The following is a 25691-nucleotide window of genomic DNA, read 5'->3' as shown; positions in this document are numbered from 1 at the left end:
GAATGCAGAAAAGTTACAATTGTTAAGATTATTTTGAGGATTTCTCTGGGTTTTATATAAAAGTTTTATTTATTTTTTAAATCAAGAAAATCAATAATTTGCTTGAAACAGGAAAACTGACCAAATATTTAACAATTAATGGTCACAGCAAAATTCAAGAGAAAAATTGTACACTGATTTTCACACCCACAGCTTCAGTATATATTCTCAACACAGCATGTATAGCAAAGAACATTGATGGCATAGCTCTGCATATCTATACAGTAATGTAGTGTGCTTCAGGATGTTGGAGGGTACAAGCATGGCACAGCTGGTCATGGGATCACAATGGCTACTGCACTTTTTCTATGGGTGTTTTTAGGTTAGGTCATTCTTCCTGTATAGCTGGTGGTCAGTATGCTCTCTGTCTAGCATCAACCTGTCCCTCCCTTTGCAGGGTTTGTTCTAGGGCTGAACAGAAGGGCCTTCAGGAAGGCATCCAGACTGCATGGTAGTTTTACAGCTCTAGCTGAAGGCTGCACATCATGTATCCTCACTGACTGCTGTATGCCAGACAGGTGCTTATTCCACATATTTTTGGTGGAAGGGAGAGAGTTTAGCTATAGTAGGCCAATGCACCTTCTTGAGAGTTGTGCATTTTAGGTGAACTCTGCACCCCAAGGACAGACCTAGCAGATAGGGAAGTGCTATTTTGCCTGGAATTTACAGAAATTCAGTACCTTGCCAAACTAGTTGATCAGGATTCAACTGTATAATCAATTTCAAGTCAGAATCCTGATGTCAAACAGATCATAATTAGCCTAAAGATTAGGATCCCCAAAACTGGTTATTCCAAAACAGCAGCATTTTTGATTAAATTCAGAATAATTCACTTGTAACATTCCAGTGATCCAAAAATGGAGTGATTCTCTTGATGCGCAATACAAAGTCGTCCTTACAAGGCACAGGCTACATTAGTATTATAGTTAAGTCACTGGATTAGAACGGTTTGCTTTTCTGGTCATCTACCGTAAAAGGCACTTCAGATTTTCTGTTGCATGCTTCCTTTCCATTGCTAATTAAAAGGGTGTACTTTTCCTTCCCTCCTTTCATCTAGTCTAAGGACCCTGTAAATAAGAGTGATACAATATATGCCCGAGTCCAGGCCAACATAAATGCCTGAAAATTTCCTGCTGAGACAGTTTAAATTTTTGAAGATAATTAAATCCAGAAATATTCTACATCTTCCCTTCCACATAGCCTAAAAGTATTGCACAATATTGCTTTAGAAAGTTTGCAAGTCATGAATGCTGCTATCCTAGTTCCTAGGTACCTCACCCTTTTATCCAAGACCTGCTTTGGTGCAGTGCCTCCCATTTAGCAAAGTTTTGTACCCGGAAGTCACTGAATCCATTTAGGGCACAACATTATGAATTCCACAATAGAGCTGCATATAAAAGTTCTTTACGCCTTTGATATGGTGCACACAACATACTAGATCACGGTTTTAGTACAAGAACAAAGAATGGGTAAGAGCAGATCCCAATGGTGAGTATGGACTACTGTGGCTTTATATACAAAGTCTGTACCCAACTGATAAAACCCAATACCAATCAATGTGTGAAGCTGGTACTGACAATCCACACAACCAGTTTCCAAGAAGTGTACTAGATCGGTCAATCTCAGTCGCATACAAAAACAGATTGCCTACTGATCAACCAAATAGCATATTTTGATCAACTGCTCTTGGTATAGATATACCAGGATGCCATTATCTCTGTATTCAAGACATTAAACATCATAAAATCGGTACTAAAAGATATTTGAGCACAGTAACGGATTCCTGGGATGAGGGATTGTCCCATGAGGAGAGATTGAGTCGACTAGGCCTATATTCTCGAGTTTAGAAGAATGAGAGGTGAGCTCATTGAAACATAAAATTCTTAAGGGGCTTGACAGGGTAGATGATGGGAAGATGCTTCCCCTGGCTAGGGAATCTAGAACTAGGGGTTGGCCATTTAGGACTGAGATGAGGATAAATTTCTTCACTCAAAGGGTTGTGAATCTTTGGAATTCTCTACCCCAGAGAACTGTGGACACCCAGTCGTTGAGTATATTCAAGACAGAGATCGATAGATTTTTTTTGGATACTAAGGGAATCAAGGTATATGGGGATAGTGCAGGAAGGTGGAGATGAGGTAGATCAGCTATGATCTTGAAACATAGAAGATAGGAGCAGGAGTAGGCCATTCGGCCCCTCGAGCCTGCCCTGCCATTCAATGAGATCATGGCTGATCATCCAAATTCAGTACCCTGTCCCTGCTTTCTCCCCATATCCCTTTAGCCTTAAGAAATATATCCAACTCCTTCTTGAATATATTTAATGAATTGGCCTCAACAGCCTTCTGTAGCAGAGAATTCCACAGGTTCACCACTCTCTGGGTGAAGAAATTCCTCCTCATTTCTGTCCTAAATGGCTTATCCCTTATCCTTAGACTATGACCACTGGTTCTGGACTCCCGGCCATCGGGAACATCCTTCCTGCATCTAGTCTGTCCAGTCCTGTCAGAATTTTATAAGTTTCAATGAGATCCCCTCTCATTCTTCTAAACTCCAGCGAGTATAAGCCCAATCGACCCAATCTCTCCTCATACGTCATTCTTGCCATCCCAGGTATCAGCCTAGTGAAACTTCGCTGAACTCCCTCCATGGCAAGAACATCCTTCCTCAGATAAGGTGACCAAAACTGCACACAATATTCAAGATGTGTTCGCACCAAGGCCCTGTACAACTGCAGCAAGACATCCTTGTTCCTGTACTCAAACCCTCTTGCTATGAAGGCCAACATACCATTTGCCTTCTTAACCGCCTGCTGCACCTGCATGCTTACCTTCAGCGACTGGTGCACAAGGACACCCAGGTCTCGTTGCACTTCCCCTTCTCCCAATCTATTGCCATTCAGATAATAATCTGCCTTCCTGTTTTTGACACCAAAGTGGATAACTTCGCATTTATCCACGTAATATTGCATCTGCCATGCTTCTGCCCAATCACCCAACCTGTCCAAATCATCCTGGAGTTTCTCGGCATCCTCCTCACAGCACACACGCCCACCCAGCTTGAATGGCAGAGCAGGCTTGAAGAGCCGAATGGCCTACGCCTAGTCCTATTTCTTCTGCTCTTTTCTGGTTTGAGAATCATTGACCTATACCATTAGGAAGCTTCCCATTTTCCCAAGCCTCTTCAAAGACTCCAGATGAACAGGCTGGAGAATCGTTCTAGTGCATTACAAGATAACTACTTTCCTATCATTCAACTCAGTGCTGAGTTCTCTTTTCTTCCTCTTTCTTGTCTCTGTGCCAGCTCTTTGTTAGAATAATCCAAATTAATTTCACTGCCCTTCCTCTCCTCATTGTACATGGAAAGGATTTATAATTGCTCACAACTGAAATTTTTGTATTTCATCTATTTAACATTCAGCAAATTCAGCACTCAACAGCTGATCTAGTGTTGCAGCCTGTGGTAAACCACTGTTTGTATTCCACTGTGTACATGCCTGGACATGCCTCGGCTGACTCCTCCCACAAGTCCTAGTATAAAGGTGACTGCTCCCCAGCCCTTTGTATTTCTGGACCGGTCGACCACTCGAGGCAGACCTTCATTCTTTTGTTAATAAAAGCCTTTAGTTACTCATAAAAGACTGAGAGTTAAGAGAGTAATTGATAGCGCATCAATTTTATTAACAAAATTTTTTATAATGGAGAAGATCCTCACACCAGCATGCCTGGACTTAGATCATCGGGAGGCAGACTCATCCACCAAGTTTACTCACTGGCTTAAGTGTTTCGAAAAATTCCTGACCGCCTCCACAGCAATCAAATCGGACGAGGACAAACTGGATGTCCTGACCTCCAAAGTGAACCACCGAGTGTACTCGGTCATCCAAGACGCGACCTCGTACGCGGACGCTATCAAGCTCAAGGACCAGTACACACGCCCAGTGAACGAAGTGTACGCCAGGCACCTTCTGGGGAGTCGTAAACAACAACCTGGGGAATCGACCGTGGAATACCTTCAGGCACTGTCTGTGCTTGACCGGGCCTGTGGTTGTAAGGATGTAAAGGCCGCCGTGTACACAGAGGAACTTATCCGGGACGCTTTTGTAGCGGGCCACAGATCCAATTACACCCGACAGCGACTGTTGGAGCAGAGTGACCTCGACCTCAACAAGGCCTCTGAACTCGCACTATCACTGGATGCAGCCTACCGGGGCATGGATGCCTACTCCTCTGCACCGTGGACGCCGCGGGGAATGACAGCCTGGGACACGGTAGGACCGCCTCATAGCGCCGTGCCACCCCAGCCACGGCCCAACTACCGCAGCAGTGTCCCAAGGCCAGACAGCAGTGCCCCAAGGCCAGAAATGCTACTTCTGTGGCCAGGCAAAACACCCCAGAGCGCGCTGCCCGGCGAAAAACGCGATCTGCTCGGGCTGCGGGAAGAAGGGACACTACGCTAACGTCTGCAGGGCCAAAGCCACCCCGAACCCCAGCTGCGCCGCGTGTGGGCCATGCGGGCCGCCATCTTGGGCCTCCCCGGCCATGTGTGAACCACCGGTACAGCAGCCATTTTGGACACCTCCAGCCACATGGGGATCATGGACGCCGCCATCTTGGACGACAGCCGGAACGCAGCAGGCCTCCAACACCGCCTCATCTGATACCCGCAGCGACACACCGACCCCTACGCTGGCATCCGTTACACTGGGCCAAGCGAGACCGCACCAGCTGGCCAGTTCCACAATGGACATTAAGGTAAATGGCCACGATACAATCTGCCTTTTTGACTCTGGGAGCACGGAGAGCTTCATCCACCCCGACACGGTGCGGCGTTGCTCTCTCCCAGTCCTGCCTGCGCACCAGCGGATTTCTATGGCCTCCGAGTCCCAGTCGGTGGACATCGGCGGCTACTGCGTAGTGACACTCGTAGTAGACGGGACCGTGTACGATCATTTTAAACTTCTGGTCCTGCCCGACCTCTGCGCTGCCGTCCTGCTGGGGTTAGATTTTCAGTGCCACCTTAAGTGTTACGATGGCGTACGGTGGACCCCTACCCCCACTCACAGTCCGCAGCCAGCAGCTCCCAAATTGCCCGCCGCGCACCAGGTGCAACCTCTCCACACTCAGTCACCCCCCCCCCCACTGTTTGCTAACCTCACCCCCGACTGTAAGCCCATCGCCACAAAGAGCAGGCGATACAGTGCCGGGGACAGGGTTTTCATTAAAACCGAAGTGGAGCGGCTCCTGAAGGAAGGGATTATTGAGGGCAGCACCAGCCCCTGGCGAGCCCAGGTTGTGGTCGTTAAGATCGACTGCAGCCAGACAATAAATCGCTACACCCTGCTGGACACCTACCCACTCCCCCGCATAGCTGATATGGTCAACCAGATCGCGCAGTACCGCGTCTTCTCGACCATTGACCTGAAATCAGCGTACCACCAGCTCCCTATCCGCCCTGAGGACCGCCAGTATACTGCCTTTGAGGCAAACGGCCGCCTCTACCACTTCCTTAGGGTTCCCTTTGGCGTCACCAACAGGGTCTCCGTCTTCCAAAGGGAGATGGACCGGATGGTAGATCAAAATGCGTTGCAGGCCACTTTCCCATATCTGGACAATGTGACCATCTGCGGCCGTGACTTGCAGGACCATGACGCAAACCTCGAAAAATTCCTCCGCACCGCCCAACTCCTGAACCTGACATATAACAAGGAGAAGTGCATATTCCGCACAAACCACCTCGCCATCCTTGGCTGTGTTGTGGAACACGGAGTCATCGGCCCCGACCCCGACCGGATGCGTCCCCTTATGGAACTCCCACTGCCCCACTGCCTCAAGGCCCTGAAGAGGTGCCTAGGGTTTTTCTCCTATTATGCCCAGTGGGTCCCCTACTATGCGGACAAGGCCCGTCCGCTGATCAAGTCCACCTCTTGTCCCTTGACGGCAGAGGCCCGCTTAGCCTTCCACCGTATCAAGGAAGACATTGCCAAAGCCACCATGCACGCAGTGGACGAATCCATCCCCTTCCAGGTGGAAAGCGACGCGTCCGACTTTGCCCTGGCCGCTACCCTCAATCAGGCGGGGAGACCCATGGCCTTCTTTTCACGAACCCTCCAAGGCCCGGAGACCAGACACTCCGCTGTTGAGAAGGAGGCCCAGGCGATTGTGGAGGCTGTGCGTCATTGGAGGCACTACCTGGCCGGAAAACGATTTACCCTGCTCACTGACCAGCGTTCAGTTGCTTTCATGTTTAACAACAAGCAGAGGGGCAAAATCAAAAATGACAAGATCTTGAGGTGGAGAATCTAACTTTCCACCTACAATTACGAGATCTTGTACCGGCCCGGGAAGCTCAATGAACCCCCGGATGCGCTATCGCGTGGCACCTGCGCCAGCGCGCAGATCGATAGACTGCGGGCCCTCCACAATGACCTCTGCCACCCGGGGGTCACCAGGTTCTTCCACTTCATCAAGGCCCGCAACCTGCCTTACTCTATGGAGGTGGTCAGGACCATGACCAGGAACTGCCAAGTCTGCGCTGAGTGCAAACCGCACTTCTATAGACCAGACAGGGCCCACCTGATAAAAGCCACTCGCCCCTTCGAGCGCCTGAGCGTTGATTTTAAAGGGCCTCTCCCCTCCTCTGACCGCAATGTGTACTTCCTCAATATTATTGATGAGTACTCCCGTTTCCCGTTCGCCATCCCCTGCCCAGACATGACCAGTGCCACGGTCATTAAATGTCTGAACGACCTCTTCACCCTGTTCGGTTTCCCCAGCTATATCCATAGCGACCGGGGCTCATCGTTTATGAGCGACGAACTCCGTCAGTACCTGCTAACTAGGGGTATTGCCACAAGCAGGACCACCAGTTACAACCCCCGGGGGAACGGACAGGTGGAAAGAGAAAATGCGACAGTTTGGAAGGCCGCCCTGCTAGCCTTAAAATCTAGGGGCCTTCCAACCTCCCGCTGGCAGGATGTGCTCCCCGATGCACTCCACTCTATTCGGTCACTGCTCTGCACTGCCACTAACGCCACCCCTCATGAGAAAATGTTTGTCTTCCCAAGGAAGTCCACATCGGGGACATCGCTACCGCCATGGCTGACGTCCCCAGGGCCGGTCCTACTGAGAAGGCACGCGAGGACCCATAAAACGGACCCCCTGGTCGAGAGGGTCGACCTCCTCCACGCCAACCCCCAGTATGCTTGCATTGCATACCCGGACGGGCGGGAGGACACAGTCTCCATAAGAGACCTTGCACCCTCGGGGGCCGCAGTAACCCACTACTCACTACTACCACCCCCCCCCCACGATCCGATATCCAGCCCCAGCAGACGGCAGGCCTGGGCCCAGCGACCCGCTCGACACGCCTGTGCCACAGCCTACGCGGGACTCGACGCCGGAAGCTCCACTACCCCTGCCGTCCCCACGCCGATCACAGCGGCAGACAAGACCTCCGGAGAGACTCCAATACACTAACTTTTAATACACTTCACCCCGCCGGACTCAATTTTAAACAAGGGGTGAATGTGGTAAACCACTGTTTGTATTCCACTGTGTACATGCCTGGACATGCCTCGGCTGACTCCTCCCACAAGTCCTAGTATAAAGGTGACTGCTCCCCAGCCCTTTGTATTTCTGGACCGGTCGACCACTCGAGGCAGACCTTCATTCTTTTGTTAATAAAAGCCTTTAGTTACTCTCTTAACTCTCAGTCTTTTATGAGTAATTGATAGCGCATCACAGCCAACCAAAATTTCAATGAACTGGGCCATGCCAAATGTGTGCACCTACAAATTTAAAATGCAACTAGTGTCAACACACTGATTAAAATTGTTATTTAAAGTTTAAAATTCAACATTCATATACATCTATGAAAAAAAGAGTGCTAGGAGAAAAAGAGCTTTTAAACCAGCACTGATTTGGCTAAATGTTATGTTCACACGCAGTTTCACTAAAAAAAATTCAAAGGAGAGGGAAAAGCTACCGAACCCGAGGCCAGGGATATATTCCATTTTCTCTTGAATGGAAAAGGAAAAAGCAAACTGATGTTTGGCTCAATATTAATGTTCACCTTTACTTGAATTTGTGCTCAAGGTGAGGCAAGTTAGTGCCGAGAAATATAGTTAAATATATAGAGTAAAGCTTCCTCTACTCTGCTCCAATGTGCCTCAGTCATACTCTCAGACCAGGCCGCTTATGCACCAGTGACAAACATTTCTAATACTAGTCATCGGAGTGAGGGTACCAATTAGTGCTGAATTTTAGGGCTGTCTTGTGCTGTGGACTCGTTTTGTATGACGGGCAAAGCTTAAACAGGAAACTTTTTTATCCGGCACTGACGGAACCGGCATGGTGCCGGTTTATCAAAAAGTACGGATTACAGAGAAGTATAGTAAAAGGTACGAGAGCCCCGTACACTGCCACAGATCCAGGCGTCCCTGTTGCAAAGCAACAGGTGCAGGAACCCCAGCCACAGATCCAGGCATCCCGGTCGCATAGCAACAGGTGCAGGAACCCCAGTTACACGGCCACAGATCCAGGAACGGCCACTAATATGAAGTAAAACTTACCTGAACCTACTCCTGAATTTTGCCGGTTAACGGAGATTTCTGGTTATTTAGGTGCCGGCAAATCGAGAGTTTCCTGTAATGGGATGTCTAGTTTCAGATTATTATTTCAGATTTCCAGCATCAGTATTTTGCTTTTGTAATGGGATGTCTAGTTTGGCTATCCATTCGATGGCCTCCGGAGATGCCAAGTAGAAAAAAAGTGAGGCTCCTCCCGCAACAAATGTTAGTGGGCAGGTTGATGTGAGGTGTTCCATGGTCTGGGACTCATGGCCACAGTCGCACTTGGGGTTGCCCCTCATGTGTGGAGTCCCACTTGTGGAGCATAGACAGAGATTGTTCACAGTCACTTTCTGCAGATCCTTATAACCAGACAGAAAAAACTTACATCCCATCAGTCCGTGAGGGATTTCAACCAAGGCTTGAACAGATTCTAACCCACCGTACCATCCAGTCCCTATCTAGCTCTACGAAGACAAGAATCTAAAAGGCATGTCAAGATTGACATGCTGCTTTAGGGTTTTGAAACTTACTTGATGTGCTCCAAGGCCCAAGCTGTCTTTTGTGGGGAATAAGGTGGGGTGGGGGAGGAAACGGGGAAATAGATGTGTCAACTTGCATTGCTCATGCCTTCTAATGAGCTGTTAGAGCAGCATTGATAGAGGCTATGAAAAAAGTTATCCAACCTGCCCTCTTGGTTTGCGATGGATTTATAGTATGGAGAACCTAGAGAATGGGAACACAAGTTTATTAACATCTGTAGGTTTAAAGTATTTATTTTAAATTTACAGAAACAAGTAATGGTTATTTAAATCTTGCATCAAGGTTTACAATGGGACTTCAATGTAGTTCTGAAATGGCTCAAATAGTTTTCTGTTGCAATAAAAGCATAGACATAGTAAACTACAGCACCTGCATTAAGGACGTTGATTTTAATCAGACATTATCTGGTGTTTCAAATACTCAAAGCACAACTTTCCCTTGGTCTAAACCCCGGAGCCTGCAGCAAATCCATTTCAAACCAACAACTGCATTTAAGTGACCAAAATTGGAGAGTCACATCTAGCACTTCTGCACAAAGAACTGCCTAGGCCAGAAATAATGGATCCAGAGTTACCACTATCCCACAAGATCTTCCTATTTGAAGGATTCACAAACTGTCATTTTCTTTTCTCCTTTGACTGAAATTTTAGTTACTACAGCTATCATCTGGCCAGAGCATTTTCCCAATACAAGGATATAGACCGACAACTATGATCTGCAGAACATTTGTCATTTCCTTCCTCTAATATGGCTTACAACAATTTATCACTTATTTTTCCCAGTAGGAAAAACAATCCAAATAACCCTTTACCTCCTGGTGTTTGCCATAGAGCCAGATATTTTAAACACAATTATTCAGCCTTCTCTGCATTTCACCTACAACCAAAGATGACATTCAGAAGCAGAGCTTAGTAAATAGAGGTTTAAAAGCCACCTCAGAATTCAAAACAATTGAATATTTTACTCATTCCCCCCCCTTTATTTGTAACGAGTGTTATATCTGATCATGATTTAAGATTTGAATTGTGAATATGTAATGGTTGTGCAGTTTGCAAGCTGTCAGAGGAACAGAGAATTTATCATTGCATGTTTATTTTAAGAGTACCTGTATGGAGAAAACAGGATACATTTGGAGCTTTGTTTTTAAAAAAAACTAAACTCAATAAAATAAAAACATGTTAAATACATATTAATCCAGTACTGCCTTTGCATTCTTATTTGCCCAAAATGGGTTCTATATAAACAAGACACTATCTTAAATTTTTTAACCCTACATTAGTCTCTCAGTGGTGTATTTCCCCCCCCCCCCCCGGCACATTCTGGCTCCCTCCGTCGTGTTGTGTGGCACTACCACCGTGCTAAATGGGATAGATTCAGAACAGATCTAACAGCACAAAACTGGACATCCATGAGGCACTGTGGGCCATCAGCAGCAGCAGAATTGTATTCCACCACAATCTGTAACCTCATGGCCCGGCATAGCCCTCACTCTACCATTACCACCAAGCCAGGGGACCAACCCTGGTTCAATGAGTGTAGAAGAGCGTGCCAGGAGCAGCACCAGACGTACCTAGAAATGAGGTGCCAACCTGGGGAACCTGCAACACAGGACTACATGCATGCTAAAAAGCAGAAGCAGCATGCTATAGACAGGGCTAAGGGATCCCACAATCAACAGATCAGATCAAAGCTCTGCAGTCCTGCCACATCCAGTCATGAATGGCGGTGGACCATTAAACAACTAACGGGAGGAGGCTCCAAGAATATCCCCATCCTCAATGATGCTGGAGCACGTGAGTGCAAAAGACAAGGCTGAAGCGTTTACAACCAACTTCAGCCAGAAGTGCCGAGTGGATGATCCATATCAGCCTACTCCAGAGGTCTCCACCATCACAGAAGCCAGTCTTCAGCCAATTCGATTCACTCCACGTGATATCAAGAAACGGCTGAGCGTACTGGATACAGCAAAGGCTATGGGCCCCGACAACATCCCGACTATCGTGCTGAAGACTTGTGCTCCAGAACTAGCCGTGCCTCTAGCCAAGCTGTTCCAGTATAGCTACAACACTGGCATCTATCTGACAATGTGGAAAACTGCCCAGGTATGTCCTGTCCATAAAAAGCAGGACAAATCCAACCCAGCCAATTACCGCCCCATCAGTCTACTCTCAATCATCAGCAAAGTGATGGAAGGCGTCATCGACAGTGCTATCAAGCAGCACTTACTCACCAATAACCTGCTCACTGATGCCCAGTTTGGGTTCCGCCATGACCACCCGGCACCTGACCTCATTACAACCTTGGTCCAAACATGGACAAAGGAGCTGAATTCCAGAAGTGAGGTGAGAGTGACTGCCCTTGACATCAAGGCAGCATTTGACCGAATCTGGCATCAAGGAGCCCGAGTAAAACTGAAGTCAATGGGAATCAGGGGGAAAATGCTCCACTGGCTGGAGTCATACCTAGCACAAAGGAAGATGGTTGTGGTGGTTGAAGGTCAATTATCACAGCCCCAGGACATCGCTGCAGGAGTTCCTCAGGGCAGTGTCCTAGGCCCAACCATCTTCAGCTGCTTCATCAATGACCTTCCCTCCAACATAAGGTCAGAAATGGGGATGTTCGCTGATGACTGCAGTGTTCAGCGCCATTCACAACTCCTCAGATAATGAAGCAGTCCATGCCCGCATGCAACAAGACCTGGACGACATTCAGGCTTGGGCTGATAAGTGGCAGGTAACATTCACGCCACACAAGTGCCAGGCAATGACTATCTCCAACAAGCAAAAGTCTAACCACCTCCCCTTGATATTCAATGGCATTACCATCGCTGAAACCCCCACAATCAACATCTTGGGGGTCACGATTAACCAGAAACTTAACTGGACCAGCCACATAAATACTGTGGCAACAAGAGGTCAGAGGCTAGTAATTCTGCGGTGAGTGTCTCACCTCCCGATTCCCCAAAGCCTTTCCACCATCTACAAGGCACAAGTAAGGAGTGTGATGGAATACCCTCCACTTGCCTGGATGAGTGCAGCTCCAACAACACTCAAGAAGCTCGACAATATCCAGGACAAAGCAGCCCGCTTGATTGGCACCCATCCACCACCTTAAACATTCACTCCCTCCACCACCGGCGTCCCGTGGCTGCAGTGTGTACCATCTACAAGATGCACTGCAGCAACTCGACAAGGCTTCTTCGGCAGCACCTCCCAAACCACCTAGAAGGACAAGGGCAGCAGGTGCATGGGAACACCACCACCTCCAAGTTCCCCTCCAAGTCACACACCATCCTGACTTAAGAGTATATCGCCGATCCTTCATCGTCGCTGGGTCAAAATCCTGGAACTCCCTACCTAACAGCACTGTGGGAATACCATCACTACACGGACTGCAGCGGTTCAAGGCGGCGGCTCACCACCACCTGCTCAAGGGCAACTAGGGATGGGCAATAAATGCTGGCCTTGCCAGCGACGCCCACATCCCATAAACAAATAAAAACTGTATTCTGGTAAATAGTTCTACAAGCCTAAATGTTACAAAAAAACCTACATACCGTAATACATTTTAACTTACATAACTGATTATAGGAACCTCAATGCTCATATCTTGTATAAAATGTACAGAAGAACAAATCCAAATATTTAGGAATATGCCATCGCTTCACGTTACAAGGGCAATAGTAATATGAGTTACAGCCAAAATGTTAACTCTTCCTTATCCCAAAGGAGAGAAAAAAGACAAAAGGCCATTTGGCCCAATGAAGCACATCCCTCCAATACTTCAACTCTCCCAGCTTAGCATCCAACTGCATTTTCAACCTCACCCAATCTTTGACTATGATCTGACAGAACAGTAATTATTCAGAGGTAAGCAATTTTTCCATCTATATAAATCTTTACACCAATTTAATGCCCCTTTGTCATACTGGCTAGACTTGCCTTGAATTAATAATCTGGGTCCTGTACTATTTAAATACTTTATGCACTGCAATGACTCCCTTTGTCACTTTTGAGTTTTTACATTATTTTCGCTGGATCCACATCACTGCTGGCCCCTGTATGTGGGCCATTCATCCCCCTACAAAATAGGATGTCCCTTTTTCTGCACAATATCCAACAATAGCAAAACCCAAGGATTGCAAAAGAGAATCCTCAACCTGCGCACCAGCTACTGGAATGCATGACTTGGATTTTCCTCTGAATAATTGGCTGAACATATAATCTTAGCAGAGCAAAACGCAAACTCTAAACCAACAAGTCGTGTTACTTACACAAGACAAGCAAATTAACATTAAATAGTATAAAACAGTGAATCAACATTCTCGACTCGTCTCGTCTCAATACTTAAAACATAAAGACGCCACAGACTTTCTCCAAACATCACCTTTAAAACACAAGCTTACTTTTTGCACTGTGGAACAGACTTCCATTTAAAAATCAAACTCAGCTTTGCTGTTGGCCAACACAAAATGTGAACAGAACACTCGCTGCAGGCGGAAACATGAACTACACAAAGCACAATATAAACCCATAATTGGAGACTCCTGGTCACCAAACTGTCCGTCAAATAGGACTACAACCAGTGACCCTGTCCCTTTCTCAAAAGATCTCAGACATAGTCAATCAAATCCAGTACCACAGGCGGGGCCGGATTCCTTGACCTGTGCCAAGGGGGCTTGGACCATTCACTGCAAACATGCTTGCCCACAGAAATATGATCTACAACAGAATGACAGGATTCTTTCCCCAGTAACTATTCACTGACACGGACTAGAAAATGCACATTGGGCAGGTTTGGGCTCAGCTGTGAGGTCAGCCAGGATCCCCCCGCTACATAAAACACTTGAATAATCTTCCAATCTTTAGCATCTAAATAACACAAAGAACAACCATTTGGACAAGGTACTAAAGGGCTCATTAACTGTGGAATTGTACCCCAACGTGTGAAAAGGGAGAAAATTAGAGAAAGGAATGAAAATCTTATTGCTCAGATGATTGCTGCTGCTCTATATTATACAAATTCTCACTCCGTGTGCCCCAAAAGTTTACTTTAACTGTAACAAGCACACATCTGTGTTTACAAGACTACCACTCAAAATCTAAACTTAAGTGTCTAAACCAAAACCCAACCTGAAGGTGAAACGTTTTACATCATCAAATGAAGTTGGTTTCCCCATTACACTGCTGGGGCGACAATCATTTTCTGTAGACACAAGAATTTCGAATTTCATTATGCTACCCATTTCTTAAGATCAAAAAAATACAAAAAGGGAGGGGATGGTTCAATTTAGTCATTGCGCTTCAATGTTCCATTTGGAGGGATGAAAGGAAAAACACTGTAGTTATTTGGCAAGGTGCAAAATGCGAGATATCAGACATCATAATTCACTCCAGATTTGTGAAAAAAAGCATCAAATTAGATGAGCATGATGCTTCCTATAGGCAGCAAAGATGAACAAGTTTGAGGCAGTAGTTTTTCTTGGCAAACCATTGCAGATTCTTCTGAAATACAGAAATTAATTTCGAATGTGCAGATGCTTTTTATAAGCCAGTCAAGTGTAGTAATAGCATTTATATACCAGCCATTTTCCGACAGAACTGCCAGAGATTTGTTTTAAAAAAACAGCAGGCTAGCTGGGAAAAAATCAAATCAATTTTATACTACAAGTTGATCTTGTAATTATGCTCATCATCTTGATTTTTCTATGTCTGTCCTATCATCTATTTCCTTCTTCTGAATGTCCTTCCTACTGTAGTTATATGCATTTCACAATCTTTTACGGATATTGAAAACTGTAATTTTTACATTTTTAAATGCCAAAGTATGCAGCAGAGACAGGCAACCAAAAATGCATTTACTTGGTCAGAAATAAGGATTGGGGCAGGGGAGGTCATCCAGCTGGTGCCAAGAGAAACTTGTGATGCTGGCCTTGTATTTGGGGATCACAGGAGGTGATGTGCCGACATGGAAGCGTTTCAAGGAGGAGTGCAGGCTGAGTCACTGTTGGGAACAGCAGATTCTCCAAACCGGATACTCAACTTAAAAAAAAAAAAAAGTGGTACAGGATCAGTGCCCAGCAAACTGACTGACCTACCAATCATGATGTTGAATGCGGTGGTTTGTCACTCAAGATACACACGGTTGTCTGCAGCACCCTACTGTGCCTTCAGCTTTGGACGCAGAGCCGCTCCTAAAAACTCCGATAGAGGGAGGGAATAGCGTTGGAGCACTTGGGGTGGGAGGGAACAGATGAGGGGCATGGTGAGCAAGATGTTTGGAGTGGAGGAGAAAAACTATTGACAGCCAAAAAAAATTACTAATATTTTCCAGTGTGATATGCTTTCGTCTCAGCTAATTAGTCTTTACTAATTAGTCTTTACTAATCACGGACCGATCAACATTGCTTCAGGCTCACTACATCACAATCATACAGACACAAAACTACTGTACAGGGAGAAAACAAGATTCTTTGTTAGTGAAAAGGCAACAGCCCAATAAAACTGTGCTTTTAATAGGTCACAATGAAATTCTACAAGTCCAGTAATGAAGTAATTGCTAGAGTCGAGCCAAGTAATATTGCACAATTACATTAAATATTCTGATAACAGTAAATTCATAACCTCAAAAAAGGAGCATTTGGAATAAATAAGTCACAGCTCATTTGGATATTGGCCCAGAAATTCAGGTCTCCACGGGTGAGCACGCACAGGGTACTCACCTGTAAGCCCAATGGAAGTGCCGGTTTCGTGCATGCGCGGGAAACCAGCACTTCTGGTCCCCTGAAAGAAGGGGTTAAGAGGTGGAATGCGTGCGCAGGAGAGGCAGCTCGTGCGCATGGAACTTATGGTTTTTTTGTAGGTTTTCCCGGGAAGCTAAGTCTCCAGAAGTTAGACATGTAAAAAGCAGTCGCAAGGCCTGCTTTTTACAAGGCAAGTGGTGAATTAATTAAAATTAAAACATTTTTTCCCCCACAGGTTTATTATTTTTAAATACTTGAAAGAAAGGGAAGTTTATTTTTAGCCCCATTAGAAAATAAAATAATTTTTTTCAAAAATTTAAATTGTTTAAAATAGTTATTTCATGTAATTTATAGTTTATTTTTAAAATGTGATTTTTTATTTGAAGATTTAGTGATGCTTTGGAACTTAAAGTATTTATAGTTTTGACAGCTCTTCCTGTCAAACTTATGAATGAAGCATTCCCTGCTACCATTGGCTCTCCATGGCCCACGTGATCTCGGGGACGCATCGAACTAACTGCGCTCCTGGGATATGCAAGCACTGCGCGCTGGCAGTTGGAGGCGGCCCAGGATCACAATTCCACGGGGGCCCACAGCTCAACGGCCACCCGCAGGAAGCCCCCGACCCGAATTTCTGGGCCATCATCTCTTAGCCAAACCAGTTCAATCAGCTAATAAACTAAAAGGCTAAACACACATTTTTATAGTTGGCTTCTGCAGAACAAACCCATAACATTTGATCACTCACAATTAGTTGCTTTAATGATATGCTTTTCATGTGCACTAATTAAAAAATATCACAAGTTTAGTGTAACTACTAGTTTGCTCTTCATCTCTAGTACTAAAGAACCAACAGTCAGCAATAGGTTTGAAGATGTCTTTAGTAAAAGCAGGAATAGTTCTACCATTAAGCTGCTTTAGCATATCCATTGGGAAAAAAATGGAGGCACTGCAGCTTTAAAGTGTTTATTTAATATAAAAGATTGGTCAGCAGTATCTTCTCATTATGGCAAGAATAGTTTTAAAAGACTAAGGGGAGAAATTGTCTTGTGCCCGAAATTCAGTGGTAGCGCCCCCTTCTTGGGGCGCTCCGATGGAATATCACGCCAGCACGTGGCGTTGCTGTACGTCAGGCCTCCCTCCCCTGATTAAAGGGGAGGGGCCTAGCGCAGCACACACCAGGGCCCTTCTGGACCACCAGGGTGCCGGCAAGAGCCTGGCGAATCGCAGCCGGCACCCCGCAGCAGGAGGCCAGAGGAGGCAGGTGGCCCAAAAAAAAATGGCCGTCCGGCACCTGCCCTTTAATTATAGCCACCCTGGCTGCAAAAACACCCCTGACCCTGTCGGACATAGCGTCCGGTGGTAGGTCAGGGGGCGCAAGCCAAGTTTGCGGCCGGGGCGCTGCGCACGGCGAGGATGTCATCACCGGAGGCGCAGCACCGCCGGCTACCACTAACCTCCCGCTGAATTTCGTGGGAGGTGTTGGTGGTGCCGCGTTCGAGCACTAGTTGCTTTGCCCCCAGTTAGAACGGGGGGCGCAAAGTAGCTGAATTTTTCTGCCTAAGTGTCATGGTTGACAGACTTCTAAACAGATGGGCATTTCCAGGAATTAAATGACAATTCAATTTGTTAGAAAATTGGTAGACAAAAAGTGGTAATAGACTTATTAAAGCATTTATTGAATACATAACCCAATGTAAAAGCTAAAAATATTTACTGCAGTAGCTGGAAAGATTGTAAATCGTCAAAAAGGGGGGAGGATTAAGCTGGAATTTGACTGAAAGCCTACTTAATGAACAGTTTATAGAAGTGCATCAATTTTCAGTTAGAGGTCCTAGCTTTGCTATAACTTAAATGGCATTCAAGCTTACAGGACTGGGGGGGGGGGGGGGGGGGGGGGCAGGGAAAAGCACATTTCTTTTGCTGCAGTAATATTTCTAACACTAGAATTAGGTCTAATAGTTTAAACAACAAATGAGTCGCAAAGCAAAACAAGTACTCATTGTAGTAGAGAATCAAATCTATAGTTCATTCATAATATAGGAAGTAAACAGAGCAAAATCATACGAAAATTTGCTTTGGGTTTGGAGAGCCGTTTTATATTGGTTGTGAATGCTGTTAACAATATTGTTTCATGACATCATAACACACGAGTTCATTTAATTTAGGAGCAATTTAAAAGCTTTTCTCTATTATCCTGAATTCAGCAAAGATTTCCATTATTTTCCCCTCTCTTGCCCTTATAGCCATGCCCTTGCTCCACTCAGCCCTTTGGAACCTGAACTGCAGAAGCTCATGTTTACACTGCTGCTAAATCTACTTCTGAGTCAGCATGACATTGCGAATACTCAAGACCATCTTTAGCAATGCGTCAGTGGAAACTGCTTTGGTGCAATGCTATGACAACGTGTGAATACATCCTAAATCACATCACTCTGCAATACTGCACATTGGTGTTTCAAGTGATATGCATGAATATGCTTAAGGTGTTTAAAGAAACACAGTTTGCAATGTTTGCTATTTCTCTATACAATTAGCTAAGAGCCTAGATCATAACTGGTACAGCTATGAGGGATCTACAAGAAATGAAACCAGCCTAAATATAAACAAAACAGGAAAGGAGAGCATAGGAAAAAGTAAAGTAAGGGAGGATATTGATGGTCAGGGAATAAATGGAGTGACTGAGCAGGAGTGTAAAAAGATGGTTAACACATTTTTAATAGCAGCTCCTTTCACTTTCTTTTTAAACTGTCTCAACAGCAATGCACAATGTCTGTAATAAAACAGGGGAGCTGCAGGCAATCAGGCATTGCGAGGAACCAGGCATAGGGATTACTGAAACATGGCTACAGAAAAATCAGGACTGGGAATTAAACATTGCAAGGTACAACATATTTAGAAGGGGGGGGGGGGGGGAAAAGAGAAGGGGAGGTGGAGTAGCTGTACTTATTAGGGATAACAATAGCAGTAGAAAAAAGTGACGCAGCTATCAGCAAGACAGAAATCCATGTGGATAAAGATAAAAGATAATAAAATGATCAATCACACTAATGGGGTAGTCTACAGGCCACCTAATAGGGGAAGGGAGGTGGTGGAAGAAATATGAAAACAAATTAGGAAAATTAGTAAAAAAAAATAACCTGGGGGGATTTCAACTACCGATATTAATTGGACAGAAGAGGTAGGTAAAGGGGATAAAGGAATGGAGTTCCTACAATGTCTACAGGACTCCTTTCTAACGCAATATGAAAAAAAAACCAAGGGGGAATTCACTATTGGATCTAGTAATGGGGAATGAACCAGAGCAGATAAAGAGAAGTAAAAGTAGGGGAACATCTAGGCAATAGTGACCATAATAATACACTTTAAAATAATAATCGAGAAGGACATAAGTATGACAAAGACCAGGGTAATAGATTGGAGAAAAGCTGATTGAGGGGATGTGAATAGAACTTGGGAAAATAAAATGGACAACAATATTGGCAAACAATAACGTAGAACAGCAATAGGAAACATTTTAAAATGGTGTTCAACAGAGTCCAGGAAAAATATATTCCACTAAAAAAAAGCTAAACACTTATGAGACACCAAGGATGAATAAAGCTACAAGGGAAAAATTACATTGACAGCAGGGGAAGAGCATGATAAGGGAAGAGAGATTAGGAAAGCAGTCAAAAAATAAATAAAAAATTAGGAAGGCAAAGAGGAACTATGAAATTAAATTATCAAGTAACAAAACAGTAAAATATTTTTACAGGCACATCAATAAAAAGGTCAGGATGGGAATAGGGCCACTAAGGGATGGACAGGATAATACCACAGGCAGTGACCGAGAGATGGCAGAAATATTAAATGATTACTTTGCCTCAGTATTTACCAGAGAGATAGAACAGATGGACATGACATTGGATCATGATTAGAAATGAAATAACTGCATTTCAAATAAAAATGGGAGATATAAAAATGGGAGATAAACTAATCAAACTCAAAGAAGAAACACCCCAGGTGGATTACATCCGCACATTTTAAAAGAATCTAGGGAAGAGATAGAAGAGGCATTACTACACATATTTCATAATTCATTAGAAAAAGGTGTAGTGCCAGAGGACTGGCAGATAGGTAACATTATACCTATATTTAAGAAGGGAGATAGAACATGCCCAGGGAACTATAGACCAGTCAGTTTAACATCGGTGGTAGGAAAAATAATGGAATGAATACTAAAGAGAAAAATAGAAACCAAAAATATAAGGAATAGTCAGCATGGATTTCAAAAGGGAAAGTCTTGCTTGACCAACCTCATGGACAGGTAACAGAGAGAATAGACGAGGATAATGCAGTAGTTGCAAGTTATCTAGATTTTCAAAAGGCCTTCGATAAGGTACCACATAATAGATTAATGAATAAGGTCAGAGAATGCAGAGTCAGGGGACAAGTAGCAGAATGGATAGCTAGCTGGCTTCAAGACAGAAAGCAGAGAGTAGGGGTGAAGGGTAGCTATTCACAGTGGCCTGTGGGTAGTGGTGTTCCATAAGGATCAGTGCTGGGGCCACTGTTGGTCACAATTTTTAATAATGATTTAGACTTTGGAATCAAAAACACAATTTATAAGTTTGCAGATGACACCAAACCTTTTTGGGGGGGGTGGGGGGGGGGGAGGAGGAAATAGTTAATACTGAGGAGGACTGGAACAAATTACAGGCAGACATTAATAAACTTGCAATATGGGCATATAATTAGCAAATGAAATTAAACACAAATAAATGTGAGGTATTATATTTTGGTAGGAATAGGGAGGTCACTTATTACTTGGAGGGTGCGAGTCTAGGTGGGGTAGAAGAGCAAAGGGATCTCGGAGTACAAATACACAAATCACTAAAAGTTGTGACACAGGTTAACAAGGCCATAAAAAAAAGCAAATCAGGCACTAGGGTTTATTTCTAGAGGGATAGAATTGAAAAGTAGGGAAGTTATACTAAACTTGTATCGAACCTTAGTTAGACTACACTTGGAGTGCTGCATACAATTCTGGTCGCCATATTATAAAAAAGGATATAGGGACACTAGAGAGGGTGCAGAGAAGGTTTACAAGGATGACACCAGAAATGCAAGGGTATACCTATCAGGAAAGGATGAACAGGTTGGGCTTCTTTTGCTTGAAAAAAGGCTGAGGGGTGACCTAATTGAGGTCTTTAAAATTATGAAAGGATTTGATAGAGTTTGATAGCGTAGATAGAGAGAGAGTGTTTCCTCTTGTGGGGAAGAGCATAACTAGGTGACTATCTTATACTGATGGCCTCAAGAAATCAAATAGGGAATTCAGAAGAAACTTTACTCAGAGTGAAGAGAATGTGGAATGCACTACCACAGGAAGCAGTTGAGGCAAATAGTATAGATGTATTTAAGGGGAGGCTAGATAAGCATATGAGGGAGAAGGGAATAGAGGATTATGCTGACAGAACTAAATGAGGAAAGATGGAAGGAGGCTCGAGTGGAGCATAAACACCGGCATTGACTGGTTGGGCCGAATGGCCTGTTTCTGTGCCGTATATCCTATGTAAAGCTACTTCACACAGCAAGTCTGGAGCTGCTCCAGTTATTGAGTGAAATTAAAATAGTCCAAGAATATTTTTCTTTGCTAATAACTTCTTGGACATTTGAAACATTTGAATTAGGTTAATGATTGCAAATAATTCAATTACTGTCACAATACTGCTCAGCTAATAATTGTTGAGCTACTGCACAGTAGGAAAATGAGGTGGATGCAAGAGGCAAGATGATGGGTTATATTAAAAAGAATCTTAAAAAAAAAGAATCAGAGCATTTCCTCACCTTTGCCAGATATTTTAATTTAATATGAACATAAATATACAACTGCAGTGGACCAAAGCACACTTCTCCACAACAGTAATATCCAGTGCTCTGGTGACACAAAACTTGGCAATATGAACCACCTGTATAAAGCACTGGCTCGGCCTCAACTGGAGTAGTGTGTCCAATTCTGGGCACCGCACTTTAGGAAGGATATGAAGGCCTTAGAGAGGGTGCAGAACAGATTTATGAGAATGATTCCAGGGATGAGGGACTTTAGTTACGTGGATAGACTGGAGAAGATGGGGTTGTTCTCTTTAGAGCAGAGAAGATTGAAGGGAGATTTGGTAGAGGTGTTCAAAATCATGAGGGTGCCCGGGCACGATGAGCCAAATGGCCTTCTTACGTGTTGTAACCATTGATCGAGATGATACTGGGACTATTTCCACTGGAGCAGAGAAGGCCAAGAGGAAATTTAATTCGGTTTTTAAAATTATGAAGCATTTTGCCACGATACACACTCACACTCTCTTTCTCTCGAAGGACAAGGGCAGCAAGTGCATGGAAACACCATTTCCTCCAAGGTCCCCTACAAGTCACACATCATCCTGACTTGGATATGTATTGACATTCCTTCATTATCACAAGTTAAAATCCTGGACTCCCTACCTAACATCATTGTGGGAACACCTTCACCAGCATGGACTGCAGTGATTCAAGAAGGCGACCCACCACCGCATTGCTCACATACTGCGAATGAAAAAAACAACCCATAGGAAATCTATCAAATACAATGACCTATTTCTACATTGTAGCAAGAGGGAGAAAAAAGGAAAGTTTTGAATTGAAGAAAATAGTTTTCAAATACTGCACTTTAAAACTTCGGAAGCTGAGAATTTAAAAGCTGCAATAAACCATATGCATCCTTTCTACTCTCATCATTCCCTCCCTAGAAATTCAAAATTAAATATTCTTTAATGGTGTGAAGAACATAGGTAGAAATTAAGTTATGCAATCCTTTACCTCTTATTTAATCTAGCTACTCTTACCTTTAAAAATTTTTTTTTTTTTTTTAACAACTGCAGTAGTGTTGCCTAGTCCCAAGAGGTCAGTAATGCAGTCCTAAACTAGAGCTGCTACACTTAATGTAGCCATATTTTAATTGAAATCAAATGCTGAAATGAGATATAAAAGAGACTTGCATTTATATAGTGCCTTTCATGACCTCAGGACGTCCCAAAGCACTTTACAGCCAATTAAGTACTTTTTGACGTGTAGTCACTGTATATGAAACAATTTCATTGCTGGAGCAATTTCTCTTTTAGTTATAGGTGAAGTAACTACTTTCATGGTATGGTCACACCTCTTCCAGGTGTTATGGAGGAGATCCTGGGGAAAAATAATTTTTAAAAAGGGAAAATCAAGGGATTCTACAAATCAACTGGCAGCTTTTCCTGCCTGATAAAGTGGCAGGTAACCAGTTTGCAGCACTACATTTATATTTTACTTTCAGCAATAGCATGAAAACAAATGTGCAGAGATCTTTTGAAAAAAAAAATCATGCTAGTATTGGGCAGTGGTTAAAGTTGACTGGAGTATCTCACATTCTGGTCCTCAACGACCAAACTTAATTCTCTGATACTTGCAAATTTGACCGCTTTTAATCTCCATAATCCTGTGCTAGGTGATTTTGATCAGTTCTAACAACCTGCATTTATGTAACACCATTAAAGTAGGAAAACGGTCAAGGCACTTCACAGGAGTGTAATCAGACAAAATTGACAGAGGCAAAGAAAACTTTTCTTCTTCCTTTCCGATGTCAAGGATCGCAAGCTTCATCAACTCTTGGACACCAACGCCCCTCCGGAACCTTCTTCCCCTTCACTTTCCTCTGACCCCCCTTCTCCCAATCTCACCCCCTGCCGAGTTTTCACTATCCCCTCTGACCTTCCACTCTCTGACCCTGAACGATCAGTCCTCAGCAAAGGCCTGAGCTTCATCCCCTTACGCCCCCACCTCAATGAATTGCGAGCTCGGCACGATGTTGAGCTCTTTTTCCGCCGCCTACATCTCCGTGCCCACTTCTCTGGCCAGGAGTCTTCCCCCCCCGCACAACTGACCCTTTCTCCCGCTTGCAGAATTCCCATTCTACCTGGACCCCTCCCCCTGGCCTCTTACCCTCACTAGATCTTTTCATCGCTAACTGCCGCCGTGACATCGGCCGTCTCCATTTCTCTGCTCCCCTCACTCACTCCAACCTACCTCCCTCTGAACTTGCAGCACTCCATTCTCTTAGATCCAACCCTGACATTGTCATTAAACCCGCTGACAAGGGTGGTGCTGTTGTTTGGCGCACTGACCTCTACCTAGCGGAAGCTGAACGCCAACTCTCCGACACCTCTTCCTACCTCCCCCTGGACCATGACCCCACTACCGATCAAACCACTGTTTCCAAGACTGTCACTGACCTCATCTCCTCTGGAGATCTTCCCCCCCCCCCCCTGCTGCCACCAACCTCATGGTTCCCCAACCCTGCACAGCCCGCTTCTACCTCCTTCCCAAGATCCACAAACAGGACTGCCCTGGTAGACCCATCGTTTCAGCCTGTTCTTGCCCCACGGAACTTCTCTTCCTATCTTGACTCCATCTTTTCTCCTTGTCCAGTCTCTTCCCACCTACATCCGCGACTCTTCGGACGCCCTTCGCCACTTTAAACAGTTTCCAGTTTCCTGGCCCCAGCCGCTTCCTTTTCACCATGGACGTACAATCCCATTACACCTCCATCCCCCACCCGGATGGCCTGAGGGCACGCCGCTTCTTCCTTGAACAGAGGCCCGACCAGTCCCCATCCACCACCACCCTCCTCCGCCTGGCTGAACTTGTTCTCACATTGAGCAACTTCTCCTTTAACTCCACTCATTTCCTCCAAATCAAAGGTGTTGCCATGGGTACCCGCATGGGTCCTAGCTATGCCTGCCTTTTCGTGGGCTATGTGGAACAATCTTTGTTCCAGTCCTACTCGGGTCCCCTCCCTCACCTCTTTTTCCGATACATTGATGACTGTATCGGTGCCGTTTCCTGCTCTCGTCCCGAACTTGACAATTTCATTCACTTTGCCTCCAATTTCCACCCTTCCCTCACCTTCACATGGTCCACCTCTGACTCTTCCCTTCCTCGACTTCTCCGTCTCCATCTCTGGGGATAGGAGATCGACCAATATTCACTACAAACCCACTGACTCCCACAGCTACCTGGACTACACTTCCTCCCACCCCGCTTCCTGTAAGGGCTCTATTCCATTCTCCCAGTTTCTCCGTCTCCACTGTATCTGCTCCGACGATGCCACCTCCCACACCAGTGCTTCGGACATGTCTTCCTTTTTCCGCAACCGAGGATTCCCCTCTACCGTGATTGACACTGCCCTCGACCGTGTCCGTTCTATCTCCCGCACTTCTGCCCTCACCCCTGCCCCTCCCGGAACCACAATAGGGTTCCCCTTGTCCTCACCTTTCACCCCACCAGCCTCCACATTCAACAGATCATCCTCCGGCATTTCCGCGACCTCCAAAGTGATCCCACCACCAAACTTATCTTCCCCTCCCCTTTCAGCATTCCGCAGGGACCGCTCCCTCCGAGACACTCTAGTCCACTCCTCTATCACCCCAAACAGCCCTTCCCCTGGCACCTTCCTGTGCAAGCGGAGGAGATGTAACACCTGCCCTTATACTTCCCCCCTTCCCACTGTCCAGGGCCCCAAACACCCCTTCCAGGTGAAACAGCGATTTACTTGTACTTCTCGCAATCTAGTATACTGTATTCACTGCTCACGATGCGGTCTCCTCTACATTGGGGAGACCAAACGCAGATTGGGTGACCGCTTTGCAGAACACCTCCATTCAGTCCGTAAGGGTGACCCCGAGCTTCCGGTCGCCTGCCATTTTAATTCAACGCTCCATTCCCACTCGGACCTCACCATCCTTGGCCTCT

General features: G+C 45.2%; 1 protein-coding gene across 6 annotated transcripts in view; it reads right to left on the bottom strand.

Annotated features, from left to right (window-relative positions):
- The window catches only part of LOC147125259 (nuclear protein AMMECR1-like), a 186647-nt gene that overhangs the window by 65338 nt on the left and 95618 nt on the right, over positions 1–25691 (bottom strand). The gene's annotated exons all lie outside the window — the stretch shown is intronic.

The sequence above is a fragment of the Somniosus microcephalus genome, chromosome 1, assembly GCF_052327205.1.
Source record: "Somniosus microcephalus isolate GS21.2 chromosome 1, FLI_Smic_1.0, whole genome shotgun sequence".
Lineage (NCBI taxonomy): Eukaryota > Metazoa > Chordata > Chondrichthyes > Squaliformes > Somniosidae > Somniosus > Somniosus microcephalus.
The sequence above is the reverse complement of the archived record's forward strand: the minus strand, read 5'-3'. Positions and strand labels throughout refer to the sequence as shown.